At 39.1% G+C, this 13,297-nt stretch overlaps 1 long non-coding RNA gene across 1 annotated transcript in view; it reads left to right on the top strand.

Moving 5' to 3' along the window:
* LOC149216732 (uncharacterized) overlaps positions 1-11,145 on the top strand; it is a 159,913-nt gene extending 148,768 nt beyond the window's left edge. Inside the window, exon 5 of the long non-coding RNA XR_016250101.1 lies at positions 10,742-11,145. This is a non-coding gene — a long non-coding RNA (uncharacterized LOC149216732). The remainder of the gene's footprint in view (positions 1-10,741) is intronic.
* The last annotated feature ends 2,152 nt before the right edge of the window (positions 11,146-13,297 follow it).

The following is a 13,297-nucleotide window of genomic DNA, read 5'->3' as shown; positions in this document are numbered from 1 at the left end:
TTTAACTTCAAGGATGCACTTAGAGTTACATATAATCGAGCATGTTAACCAGGTAAATTAAACCACATGATAAATGAAGCGAAAAAACATAAACAAGAATGATATCAAGACACAACAATTTGATTACAGAGTTCACCCAATGTCAGCTACATCTCTAGGCCTTGCTCAACAGTGGAGATGCCTTCTTTCATTAAGTGGCATAAAAAAAGTCAAGTACAAGCAACATTACATAAATGGCCCTTATACCTCCAATCCGGAACATGGCCTGAAAATGGACAGCCCAGCTGTTGAAACTAACGTAACCATTGAATACCTAGTGTGAAAGCGTGGAAAAACGACTATAAATTTATCAAATTCTGACAATGTCACCTTCTGCACCCAAAGATTCCCTTGGGCAGGGTTCCACCGCTCTGCTAGGATCAAGGTTTCACCTATCTGCTCCACTAGTCCACTAGTTCTCCCCTCGTTTGACTGCTTGGAAAATGTTCTTATACAAGTCGAGGGGAGACTTTACAAAGCGCCCCCCTTGGCGCATTGGTTAGCGCATAGAGGTTGAAGAGGTGAGGTCAGGGGTTCCAATCCTGTCGACCCCCCACCTATGGCATATTTGTTTTAAATATGACGCGGATCTGTTTTGAGCTCTTGGCATTGCTTGAACTATTGGAGATTTTTTTTAACCGCCAGTTATTAATACATATATCTATTGTGTTGTTGATATCTGTCGTTGGGTGGAGTTTTAGGATCGCCCAGTAGGAGACTACCATGTGGGCCAGGTGGGTTCAAGCCCTGTCCGTCTCAGCTATTGGTTGTTGTTTGGTGGGTAGGGTCAACACCACGTGGCCCTGACCCAAACTTTATATATATATGCCATATAATATGCGGAGTGGGGGTGGCAGCCCACCTGCCCATAATTATATTTTTTTTGTTTTTTTATATAGCCAACTAACCTTTCTCAATTTTTCCAAATTTAAGGGGTCATAGATAAACTAACCATCCTACAAATTTGCCCGTTCTCAGAGCCGGATTCAGTGTGCCAGGTCCCGGTCAATTTGTAGCCTCCTTAAGCCTGCCACTTCTCCACTTTGACCAAAACTTTGGCCAGCCATATCTCGACCATACGAACTCGGATTTGAGTGTCATTCACACATTTGGAATTAGGGTGACGAGCATATGATATGGTCCTGGTTTCACTTCCATATGACAACTTTGATTTTTGAGATATTTTCAAGGCCACTTGTATTTCTGGATCCTCCCAGATCACCTGCACCTGTGGAACTCAAACTTCCCTCTTGATAAGGCCTTTGTCAAAATGTTAGCATATTGTTCCTCTATTGGAATGTACTGCAACAACATAATATGCCTCTACACATAATCTCGTAGATGGTCATAACAGATATCAATATGCTTGGATCTACTACGAAAAATAGGTTTTTCAGAGAGCTTGCTGCAACTTTGATTATCATAGTAAATCATAGTTGGATCCATCATTTGACCAAAAATCCCAACAAGTTTCTTTCTCATCCAGATCACCTCACATGTTGCTTGACTTGCAGCCATGTATTTTACTTTTGCCGAGCTGAGCATTGTGAAAAATTGGAGAGCCAAATCCCTACTACAACAAACTGATATTACTTCTCCTACTTGTTAATTCATGCAAGTTATTTATTTTGTTACACTATAAATATCGAAGTAAATATGACTGCAGCCTTCACTAATTAAATTATATGCGGAAACAAGAACTGAGCAATCAGAAATAACCCCACACACAAATGACACTTTTGTTTTTGGACAAATGTCCCTGGAAAAACCCAATGCAAGAAAACCGGTGCAGCAGCTGAGGGTTTGTACTATTATGTAGTAGTTTCTGCATACAATCTTTGGATGCCTTACTGGCTATCTGATACAGAGAACCTGACTGGTAGAGAAATGAGTGAGAAATACCTCACACTATCACTGGAGATTCAATACTGATCCAGGATCTAGATGGCAAGCCCCACACCACCTTTGCGTCAGCCTAAGCAGTTCAGCGTCACAGCTACTAGGCTTTGCGTCACCCTTCTTGTTGGTCGATTTTCCTCTGGAACTTCGACTCTCTACCCTTTCGGTCTCACACCCTGGCTTCTGGCTTTAGAACTTGACTTTTTAACAAATTTTGAATCTCCTCTCAGGCTCTGCACTACCTCAACGTGGCTCTATGCTACCTCTTTTGGATCTCTCTCTGTCTCCTCTGCAGTGTATCCCCGGATCAGGATACTCTCCAACTGGAAAACTATCCCTGCCCCTAACTACAAGAAATCTTCTTGATGACCTCTCCGGCAATTGTTGTGTTTCTCTCTTGAGAAAATCGATCTCTGATCTCTCACTCGATGTGTATTCCAAATGCCCATCGAAGTCCTTCTTATAATCTTCTCGTTGAGTAATCAACAACCCAGATTAAATTCTAATCAGTGGCTCAGATCATATTGACTCGATCTTTGTCTTCTTATAGAAGATTCACACCCAGTCTTATTAATACCCTTTAATTCTTTTAATTTCCTAAGTTTAGACTTAGACATTCATTAAAAATAATTAATTATTTTAATAAAATTGTCTCAGGGTGGAATTTCCCAAAAGGATTTCTGGGTATTCTGGAATACATGTGTCCTAGTCTCCCTGCAAATTTTGAGGCTTAGAGCACTTATGGTGCTACCAGAAATCAACATTCCCTCTTAGCAAGGAATGTGCTCTAATAATGCAACCTGCTGAAGCATCACCCTAACTCTGTAACATCTCCCTCTGCGCTGCTAATGTCTGGCATCACTACCCACCAACTACTACACAACTCTAATTTGCGCTGCATCTGTGCTGCTGCTGACTCTGTTGAACTATTGTCAACTACTGCATCTGCACTACAACTCTGTTGTTGCTGCCACTGCAACATCTGCAACGGAAAAACATCCAAAATATTGAACTAACTGTGTTCAGTATGATGCGTCTGTCGTCTGAGTTCTGACTGCTGTTAGACTCTGCGTTGTCATTGAATCTTTTACATTGCAGCTGACCCTCCTCTGTGCCAACTGCACTGCTGCCAACACTAGCTCTGCGTTGTTCAGTATCTGACTACTACTAGGCGCTTCATCTGTCACTCTGGCCCCTGACTGCACCGCCAAACACTGGTCCATCCTGCTACTACTGACTATGGGCTCTCATAGCAAGGTCTTGATCCAAGAGGTGGACTCCTCAAGGAATCTTCCCATCTGTAGTTCTTTCGAACTATAGTACTATATCACCCCACCTCTCCCCTGGAGGTATCTGGGCAATCATGGCAAACTCCTCCTTGATCTTTGTGGTTGCAACTTGCAGATCATGTTTCTCGTCCTTGTCCTTCTTAAGAGGACACTACGTAGCGTGGTGACCAAATTCACCACACTGGAAACATTTGATCTTCGAGACGTCCTTCTTCCATCTTCGCTGCTATTGTTGCCCCTTTGATGCAAGGGATGCATTCTCCTCCTCCTCCTTGGGCTTCGTCCCACTGTTGTTATTGCCGTCAAGTTTGCACTTGACTAAGTCTCGCCTCATATCTTCCTATTGAAGAGCAACCCACATCCCTTCCCAATCCATCAATTTCTCGCTGCCCAGGATACTCTGGACAAATACTTTCCATTCTTCGGAGATTGAACTCAGGGCTAAGCCTCACTTAGACTGAGGTGTTGATCCTATAGCTTCCAACTGATCTCGGGCTTCCTAAAGCTTCGATAGGAACAGATCAATGCATTCCCCCTTATGCTTCCTTGCAGATCTCATTTTCTCGTCGAAGTACATCTTTCACTACTTGGAAGATCCTTGATGCAATGTAGCCAAGGCATCCCACATCTCTTTGGTCGTCCCTTTTCCAGCAATGTGACATACAACGTGATCCCTCACTCCATCGAGCATCAACCACTTGGCCTTCGCCATCTCAACCTTGTACTTCTTGAGCGGATTTTCATCGGTAGGTTCAGCCACCACACTATCGACATAGGTTTTGAGATCATGCTCATCTAGAAGGCAGGAGATCCTAGCCTTCCAAATCACATAGTTGGATGCTCCTTCCAACCTATCTTGATCTCTCAACCCATTAGCTGCCATTTCTACCAACAAAATTCGAACTACTCCCTCTCTCCTCTGCGCAGCTACTAGGTTGGCCTACGCACTCCTTGCTGGAGTTGGTAGATCTACTTCTTGGTATTGTTGCTTAGCAACTAAGAAATAGAATTCCTTGGCTCGGAATTCACCGAGGAAGGAATTCCCTCAAAAAATGTCTTCTTCCTTCTTCCGACATTTTTCTGCCCTAGCAATTGCTGCAGAAAACTGTCTCCCACCTAAATACTACTCAACGTTGAATCTAATGTTGTGTTGCTCCCTCTGCCACTGATAAATCACGAACTAAAAATCTTACCTCTCTGTCAACTCACTTAGAGAGAGATTTTCCTTGAGAATTTTGCCCTCCTAGCATGGACTGCGTAATCCCTCTAGGGATTCAATCTACTGCCTACGCAACACCTCGATCTCTCTTGCTTCACCTTCCCTCTGATACCATGTGAAAATTTGGAGACCCAAATCCCTACTGCAACAAACTTATATTACTTCTACTTGTTAATTCATGCAAGTTATTTAATGTGTTACACTGTAAATATCAAAGTAAATACGATTTCAACCTTCACTAATTAAATTATATGCGGAAACAAGAACTGAGTAAGAATAAATAACCACACACACAAATGAAACCGTTGTTTTTGGACAAATGTCCCTAGAAAAACCCAATGCGAGAAAAGTGGTGCAATAGCTAAGGTTTTGTATTATTATGCAGTAGTTTCTTAATACAATCTTTGGATGCCTTGCTGGCTATCTGATACAAAGAATCTAACTAGCAAAGAAATTAGTGAGAAATACCTCACACTATCGGTGGAGATTCAATATTGATCTAGGCTCTGGATGGAAAGCCCCACACTGCCTCTATGCTGCCTCTGTATCAGCCTATGCAGTTTAGTGTCACAACGACTAGGCTTTGCATCACCCTTCTTACTAGTTGATTTGCCTCTGGAACTTCGACTCTCTGCCCTTCCAGTCTCACACCCGGCTTCTGGCTCTAGAACTCAGCTTTCCAACAAATTTTGAATCTCCTCTTAGGCTCTGCATTGCCTCAGCATGGCTCTATGTTGCCTCTTCTGGATCTCTCTCTGCCTCCACTGCAATGTATCCCCGGATCAGGAAACTCTCCAAACATAAAACTATCCTTGTGCCTCACTACAAGAAATCTCCTCGATGACCTCTTCGGCAACTATTGCGTTGCTCTCTTGCGAAAATCGATCTTTAATATCTCACTCGACGTGTCTTCCAAATGCCCATTGAAGTCCTTATAATCTTCTTGTTGAGTAATCAATGACCCAACTTAAATTATAATTAATGGCTCATATCATATTGACTCGATCTTCGTCTTCTTCTAGAAGATTCACACCCAGTTTTATCATTTCCCTTTAATTATTTTAATTTCCTAAGTTTAGACTTAGGCATTCATTAAAAATAATTAATTATTTTAATAAAATTGTCTCTGGGTGGAATTTCCCAAAACGATTTTCTGGGTATTCTGGAATACATGTGTTTTAGCCTCCCTGCAAATTTTGAGGCTTAGAGCACATCCGATGCTACCACTCCCTCTATTTGTCTGTATCATAGTCCAAACTAGGTAGTGCCTCTGAGGTACTGTAGAACATACTTAGTTGCCCTCCAAAATAATTTGGTTGGCCTAACCATAGCTTGGCTCAATTGGTTGACTGCAAAGGGCATGTTTGGTCGTGTGTTCATAAGATACATGAATGAACCCACCAACTGTCGGTAAATAGTAGCATCCACTTCCTCACCTGAAGTGGCATCCTCTTTCCTCAAGTTGGTCGCTAGAGGAGTTTCCATGGGTTTTCACCTGTCCATGCCTAACCTCTAAAGTATATCATTGGCATACTTTCCATAAGAGACAAACAGTTCCCCATGACCTTGCCATACTTCCAATCTGAGGAAGTAGTGCATGAGACCCATGTCCTTCATCTCAAAATCTCTTACAAGGTCCTATCTGCGAAATATGATAAGTTGTGCATCACTAGTCAAAATCAAGTCATCAACAAATAAGACAATAATCAACAATTTAACTTCTACCAAAATATGATAGAGGTTTGCATCCACTTCACTTTTGGTGAAGCCCAAACTGGTGAGATAGCTATCGATCCTGGTGTACCAAGCATGGGGTTCTTGCTTGAGACCATACAATGCTCGCTTGAATCTGCACACATGAGACTCTCGATCAAAAGTCTCGAAGCCTTTTGGTTGCTCGATATACAACTCCTCCTCAATAACTCCATTAAGGAATGTTGTTTTCACATCCTCTAGTAGATCTTCCACCCCATTTGTGCAATCAGAGCAAGGATTGATCCGATGGATGAGCACCTTGCTACAGGAGAAAATGTCTCATCATAGTCAATCCCCTCAACCTGAGAGTACCCCTTGGCCACAAATTTGGCCTTGTACTTTTCTATGATTCCGTCTACTGCATGCTTCACCTTGAAGATCCATCTCGAACCCACAATTGATTTCTTTGGTGGTCTTGGAACCACTTACAAAACACTGTTGTTTACAATGGATTTGTACTCCTCCACCATTGCATCAACCCATACAGGTTGCTCTATTGCTTCCTCAAAAGAGGATGGCTCAGTCTCTACTAGCTCATTCATTAGAGCCATGTAGCTAGTGTACCGATCTGGTGACCTTCTCTACCTATGTTGATTTGAAGGAGCACCCACATTCTCCCTCGCATCCTACACAAGTCTCTTAGCTTCCTTGGTCCTTTTCCTGCCTTCTCTGGATGGTTCTTCTTTAGTGGTTGTCTCCACTCTCTGCTCCTCAACTTGTGGTTACTCCACAACATCTTGAGGCTCCTCCTTTGGAGATAAAAGTTCCTTCTCTGGTGGGATTTGAATCTCCCTCTAAAGAGAGCATCACATGGCTTTGTCTTCATCAAATTTTACATCCCTTCATGCAACTGTCATTCTAAGGGATGGCAGGTACACACAACAGTTATGGGGAGTTTCTATGTAACCCACAAATACCCTCAATTTTGTTGTCGGCTCTAGCTTCTTCTTTTATTCTTTGGAGACATGGTAGTAAACAAAAGCTCCAAAAATCTTGAAGTGTGACACATACAGCTTCCTCCCTGAGAAAGCCTCATCTAGTGTGATCATGCTAAGAATTCGATGAGGACTCTTGTTTTGCAAATAGACCGATGTGTTTGATGCTTCAGCCCACAAGTGTATAGGTAGGCTTTCGTCGTGCAACATCGCCCTCGTTGCTCCCACAATGTTGTGGTTCTTCCTCTTAGCCACCCCATTCTGTTGTGTGTTGTGGGGTGTTGTCAACTCTCGTTGAATGCCTTTTTTTCCACATAAATTTTTAAACTCATTCAACACGTACTCGCCTACATTATTGCTCTTGAGAGCCTTCACCTTCTTTCTCATTTCTTTCTCGACCAGTGCTCTGAATTTTAAGAACTTAGAAAGTATCATCCTTGTTCCACTTGAAGGAGATCCAACACTTACGTGAGAAGTCATCAATAAAAATGACAAAATATTTGTGCTTGGGGGTGGAGATTGTTGAGAAAGGTCCATAGACATCAGAGTGGATCTTTTCAAGGACTGCATGTGCTTTGTTGTCCCGATCATGGAAAGTGGCTTTTGTGTACTTCCACAAGGTTAGACCTTTTCCATCTATCTTGCTACTCTAGTGCTCTTTTGGGGAGGCATGTGGTTATCTGATGCATAGTTTTCAAAGCGCCATGATGCAAATGGCCTAGTATTCTATGCCAAAGTTCATCGGCATTGCAGATTTGCACCTTCTCCGCCTTTGTGCTCAATGCAACACAATCCTCCACATCTAGCTTGTATAGGTTCTTCACACAAACCCCGATATGCTTCACTTGTCCCATGGATATGTGTCTCAGGAATGCCTTTCCTTTGCTGAAGATCACGTCATAACCACAGTCTTCCAAAACTGCAACAGAGACAAGATTCTTCTTTAAACCTGGAAGAAACATCACATCCTTGAGTCTGGGAGGGGAGCTTGACTCCCTCTAAAAGGTGACTGTACCAATCCCAATCACGTTGTACCTTCTGTCATCTCCCATCTCAATGTGCATATGGAAATATCTCTCCTCCGAATTACTGAAAAAATCTCTATTCTCTGTCATATGGAATGAGGCACTATTGTCCAAGTACCACACGCTCCTCATCATTGTGTTGGCCATGCATGCAACGAGAGTAAAATCAAGCTCGAACTACGAAGCCAAAGCTTCACTTGCTCCTCCTCCTGAGGTCTTCTTACTTGTCTTATTGTGTGGACCCTTCATGGTATAGTTTCTGAATTCATGAAGTGAAAGCACTTGATTCTGGACAAATCTTTCTTCTTTCCTCCTTGACAAGATTTTGATTTAGATTGGGATTTTTTCCCTTTCCCCTTCTTTGTCTTTCTAGCCAAGGCACATTTCTCTTCATCCTCGCCCTTGATTGAAGTCCCGTCTCTTCTATTCCGCCTTATTTCCTCTTGTACCAAACCAGACCATAAGCATTCCCAATTTGGTAGTTTCTCCCTCCCATTCCCATTCACCGAATCTTGGTAGTTGTGCCATCTCTTGGGAAGGTCTAGTAAAGAATTTTCTTTTGACTAGAAATCGGCTTTTTAGAAAGTACGGAAAAGGATAGAGTTATAATTGGGTTGGTAATGGAAATCTACTTAGACCACCCTATAGGTTGATAGAACCTTTATAAAGATAATGTATATGCACCCTAGAAAAGGAAGTTGATTTTATAACTACCTTTATATTCTAACAAGGCTTGAAAAAGGGGATGACTTTATGTTGATAGGGAAAGAAACACCATTGTGGAAGGCCTACATTATTCATCTATAGAAATGTTGTATTAGGTTTAATAAAGAGGAGGATGCTCTAATATGATCTAGAATCCTTGTCAGGGGGATGTTAGGTTACAAGGTCCTATATGAAGAAGTTCGTCAAGGAGAAGGAGAGGAGTCTTGGTGGTGGAAATTTATGTGGAAAATAAAGTATCCTTTAAAACATAATGTCATTATGTCGTCGGTGCTTAGAAAAAAAACCTTCACAAGGGATGCATTACAAAAGCATAGTTAGAATGCCCTAGGAATAAGCACCCTCGATAAACTAGGATTATAGGAGGATAATCCATAAATTAATTATTAATCTCCTATCCTTATGTAGTTTTGTTATGGATAGAAATGGAGGTAGTGACAATTTTGTTATGGATAGAAGTAGTGACTAGATGTATGAATGTTTGGATAAGACCTTCATGGGGAGAGGCCCTCCCATTTGTGGTGGGTTAGGTATTTAGATAGCTATAAAAGAAAGTATATTTTATGATAGATACACTCCTTATTAATGTGCTTCTCAAATTATATTTGTTTATGGGATTTTTAAATCCTATACCAAAGAATTATAAATTAGACTTATATAACATCTCCAAATTGACAAGTCAATTCGCTCGGGCTTCTCTGATGGAGCAAGTAAAGATACTGAATTTGTTTGTGGTCTTGGAGGTTGTCTATTCATATATGATGATCATTTCTTTCATTTCAAAGAAGGTATGGGTAGGGGCATTAACAATTACGTTAATTGCATTTAAGTTCGTCTTAAAATTGGGAGTGGATAAAAGGATATCACAAATTCAGGTATTATGATCCAAAGGAAGTAATAGATTGGGTCCGAGGAAAATATAGGATGGGAATGTTGAATTTAAAAACCTGTCCCAGATTAGGAAATGGAAAGTATTATGATCCAAAGAAAATAATAGATTGGGTCTAAGGAAAGTATAGGATGGGAATATTGAATTTAAAAACCTGTACTGGATCAGGAAATGGCAAGTTTGTAGTTGGCAACAAATATTGAATTTATAATTGAGCATAGAGGAGGAATAGAGGAGGAATGTTATAAGCTAATTTTCAAATGATATTCCAAAAATAAGTATTCTCTCAAAATATGATCCATAGCTTTTAAATTAACTCTAGCCAATCATGTCATTATTTTATTTTGGTGTTGAAATGGAATTAATTGTTACAAAGGGATGGGGAACATGAGATATATTGGATTTTGCTAAATATATCTTTCCAAAATTATATTTTTGGTTGTTTCTTTCTGATTGAAAAAAGAAATTATGTTTTCTACTTGAGATGATGATTCATTGTATTCAAATTAGTAATAAAGTACATGGCTCTTTGATGTATCTCAAGCCAATTATATATTAATTCTATTCAAATTAGTAATAAAGTACATGACTCTTTAATGCAGCTCAAGCCAATTATATATTTGATTTAAATTAGTAATAAAGTACATGGCTCTTTGATGTATCTCAAGCCAATTATATATTTGATATTTTTTTTTAGTGTTCAAATTTGAATATATTTCTTTAAAGTAGAAGGGAACATGAGAGATATTGGTGTGTACATGATACATAGTGAACACACTATATCCTTGCCTTTTCCTTTGGTACTAAAAGAATTTGTTTGCACTTGGAAAATGGAATTAATTGTTGCAAAGAGATAGGGAAATATATTGGATTTTGTTGAATATATTTTCCAAAATTATATTTTCGGTTGTTTCTTTCTGATTAAAAAAATAATAATTTTCTTATTTTTCTACTTGACATGATGAAAGGGAACCAGGAGGGCAAGGACAGGAACCAAGAGGCAAGTAAACAGAAGGAAAGGGAAGGGATGAGGGGAACAGTGATAGGATGATTCTAATCTCTAGGAGTAGGTCCCAAAGAAGAGTGGGAAAACTACCCTTGCTCCACTTTAGTTAGATAATTGGTCATAGACTATAATTGACATGATGATTAACTCTATTCAAATTAATAATAGAGCCCATGTCTCTTTAATGTATCTCAAGCCAATCATATATTTGATATTTTATTTTGGTGTTCAAATTTGAATATATTTCTTTAAACTAAAAGGGAACATGAGAGATATTGGTTTGTGCATGATACATAGTGAACAAACTATATCGTTGCTTTTTCCTTTGGTACTAAAAGAATTTTAATATTTGTTTTGCTAGGTTAAAATGAATGGTGAATATGCTAGGTTGGTTCTTACGCCTAGGCTTTTGGGTACACATATAAAGTATATGTATAGTACAACTTTTATAAAATATGTAAATTTGTGGTTTATAAGAAATATAAACATTTTGATATTGTAAAATATTTTTTTTAATATTAGCAATCAATTATTTTAAATATCATTTTTTCATTATAAAATTAAATTGTAATTTACCTTAAACAAATTTTCAATTTTCTAATGTTGGATTTCAACATTTGAAAAAAATAATGGAGCAAGATTCACACTATCCTAATTTGAACTATGCATAAACATTTTGTCTGGTATTTCTATATTGATAATTGTGAAGTTGGTATTTCTATATTGATAATTGAGTGCCTCATAGTGTTCACTTTTGACATAAAATGTAATTAATTTTTAATTTTTTTAATTATAAAGGTGTAAATTTATAAAGTTTAATAAAGTTTATTTTAATTTTTAAATTTTTAAATAGAATTAATTGATATTGTTAATTAGATTACCTTTATGTGGTTGATATTCTCATGTGTTATTATATTAAATATGGCATTAGTTTTACATTTATTATCCATTATTGAGTAACTAAAATGGGGTCATTTGCAAGGCCACATGAATGATGGTTGTTATGAGCAAGAGATATTTGTATATAGTCACCTCGGGTTATTGGAATATATAGAGAAATATTTCTTTGTTCCCAATAATGGCAGCTTAGAATGTTGGGTAGGTTGCCACTTATTATGGAATCGGCACTGACCAAAACATTAAATATGGGTCACATTACAACCTACTATCCAATACCACTTTTGCATTTATTATAAAGTATAAGACTAAATCATGTGGGATAATTTGCAAGGCCATATTGTAACACAACCTTCCATCCCCTTTAGTTATTCTCGGGCAATGGAAGGTGTTACATTGAGCTAACTTAATTTCCAAGGTCGCATTATAGAAATGGGGCATCCAAAATTCCTCCTTTCCCAAACTTAGTGGAATTAGCTTTAGGTAACACCATCGCATTAAGCTTGTTGAGATATTTTCAACGATATAATTTTTATTGAAATCTGATGCTTAGATCAAAAGATATGGCCATTTGAAGTCTTACTATTTAATCCTTTCCGTGTAGGCAAGGGCATGCCACATGGTGCCATGTCACATCTTGGCATCAACATGTCCTTATTTCTATCCACATGGCACCTTCCATGCCATTCAACTAAACTGGCCCACAAGTTCAACCCCCTTAACGTGTTTTTTTTATATCTGGAACCTGTAGATTTGAGCTCCTCTGAAAAATTCACATGTTTGGGGGTTCAAACTCCCAAACTACACTCTCTGGCGTGCACCTCCAAACCTACGTTGCATCCAGTCTCTTGAATTCCCCGAACATATTTGGTCTCCTAAATGCCCCTGAACGCAATCGGTCTCCCGAATGCCCTAAATGCATTCATTCTCTCGATCGCCCCAAACTCCCGAACTAATCCAATCCAATTGGGCCCAACCATCCATTGCGCCCCTTTTCTTATTTAATTCAACTAACATTTAGCGCCTTTTTATTTTATAAATGTGATTGACCCCCAACACAATAAATGTTAGCCTAACTAGGCACCACGCCAAATAAACTCTAACTTAATTTGATTATTATTTAACGTCTACGTTAGTTGAGTCCGACCCATTAGGGGTTCGACTCCATGATGACTTAGCGCTCCTCTTTTCCCCTGAATAGTTGAACTCCCGAACTAGTGTAGTCTAGTCCAAGTTCATCCTGAACCCAAGGGAGATTTTTGCCTAGCGCACCTGAATACCTTTTTGGTTTTCTTCGAATGATTCAGGAATTTAACCCAACTTCCTTTAAAATATTAATTCCTCCTAAGACCCACATAAATTTAGGGACATGCACATATACATGCATCCATGTATATATTTATTCAACTAGCATTAGTAACCCTAATGCAGTCCATTATCAGAGTGCACTCACAGGGTGCAAGTTCTCTCTATGAACAAAGCTTAATCCTAGTCAATCATGGCTGCAAAAACTTGTGATGTGAATCATGACCCCAATTCCCCTGATATGTGATTAGATTTATATAAACATTCATGCATGATCTCTATTACCATTTCATGAGAACAAAAACACCCATTAGTT

This window comes from Pinus tabuliformis, chromosome 1_1 (genome assembly GCF_031772625.1).
Source record: "Pinus tabuliformis cultivar Carrire ecotype Pingquan chromosome 1_1, CPIR1, whole genome shotgun sequence".
NCBI lineage: Eukaryota > Viridiplantae > Streptophyta > Pinopsida > Pinales > Pinaceae > Pinus > Pinus tabuliformis.
This window is presented reverse-complemented; position numbering and strand designations above follow the sequence as displayed.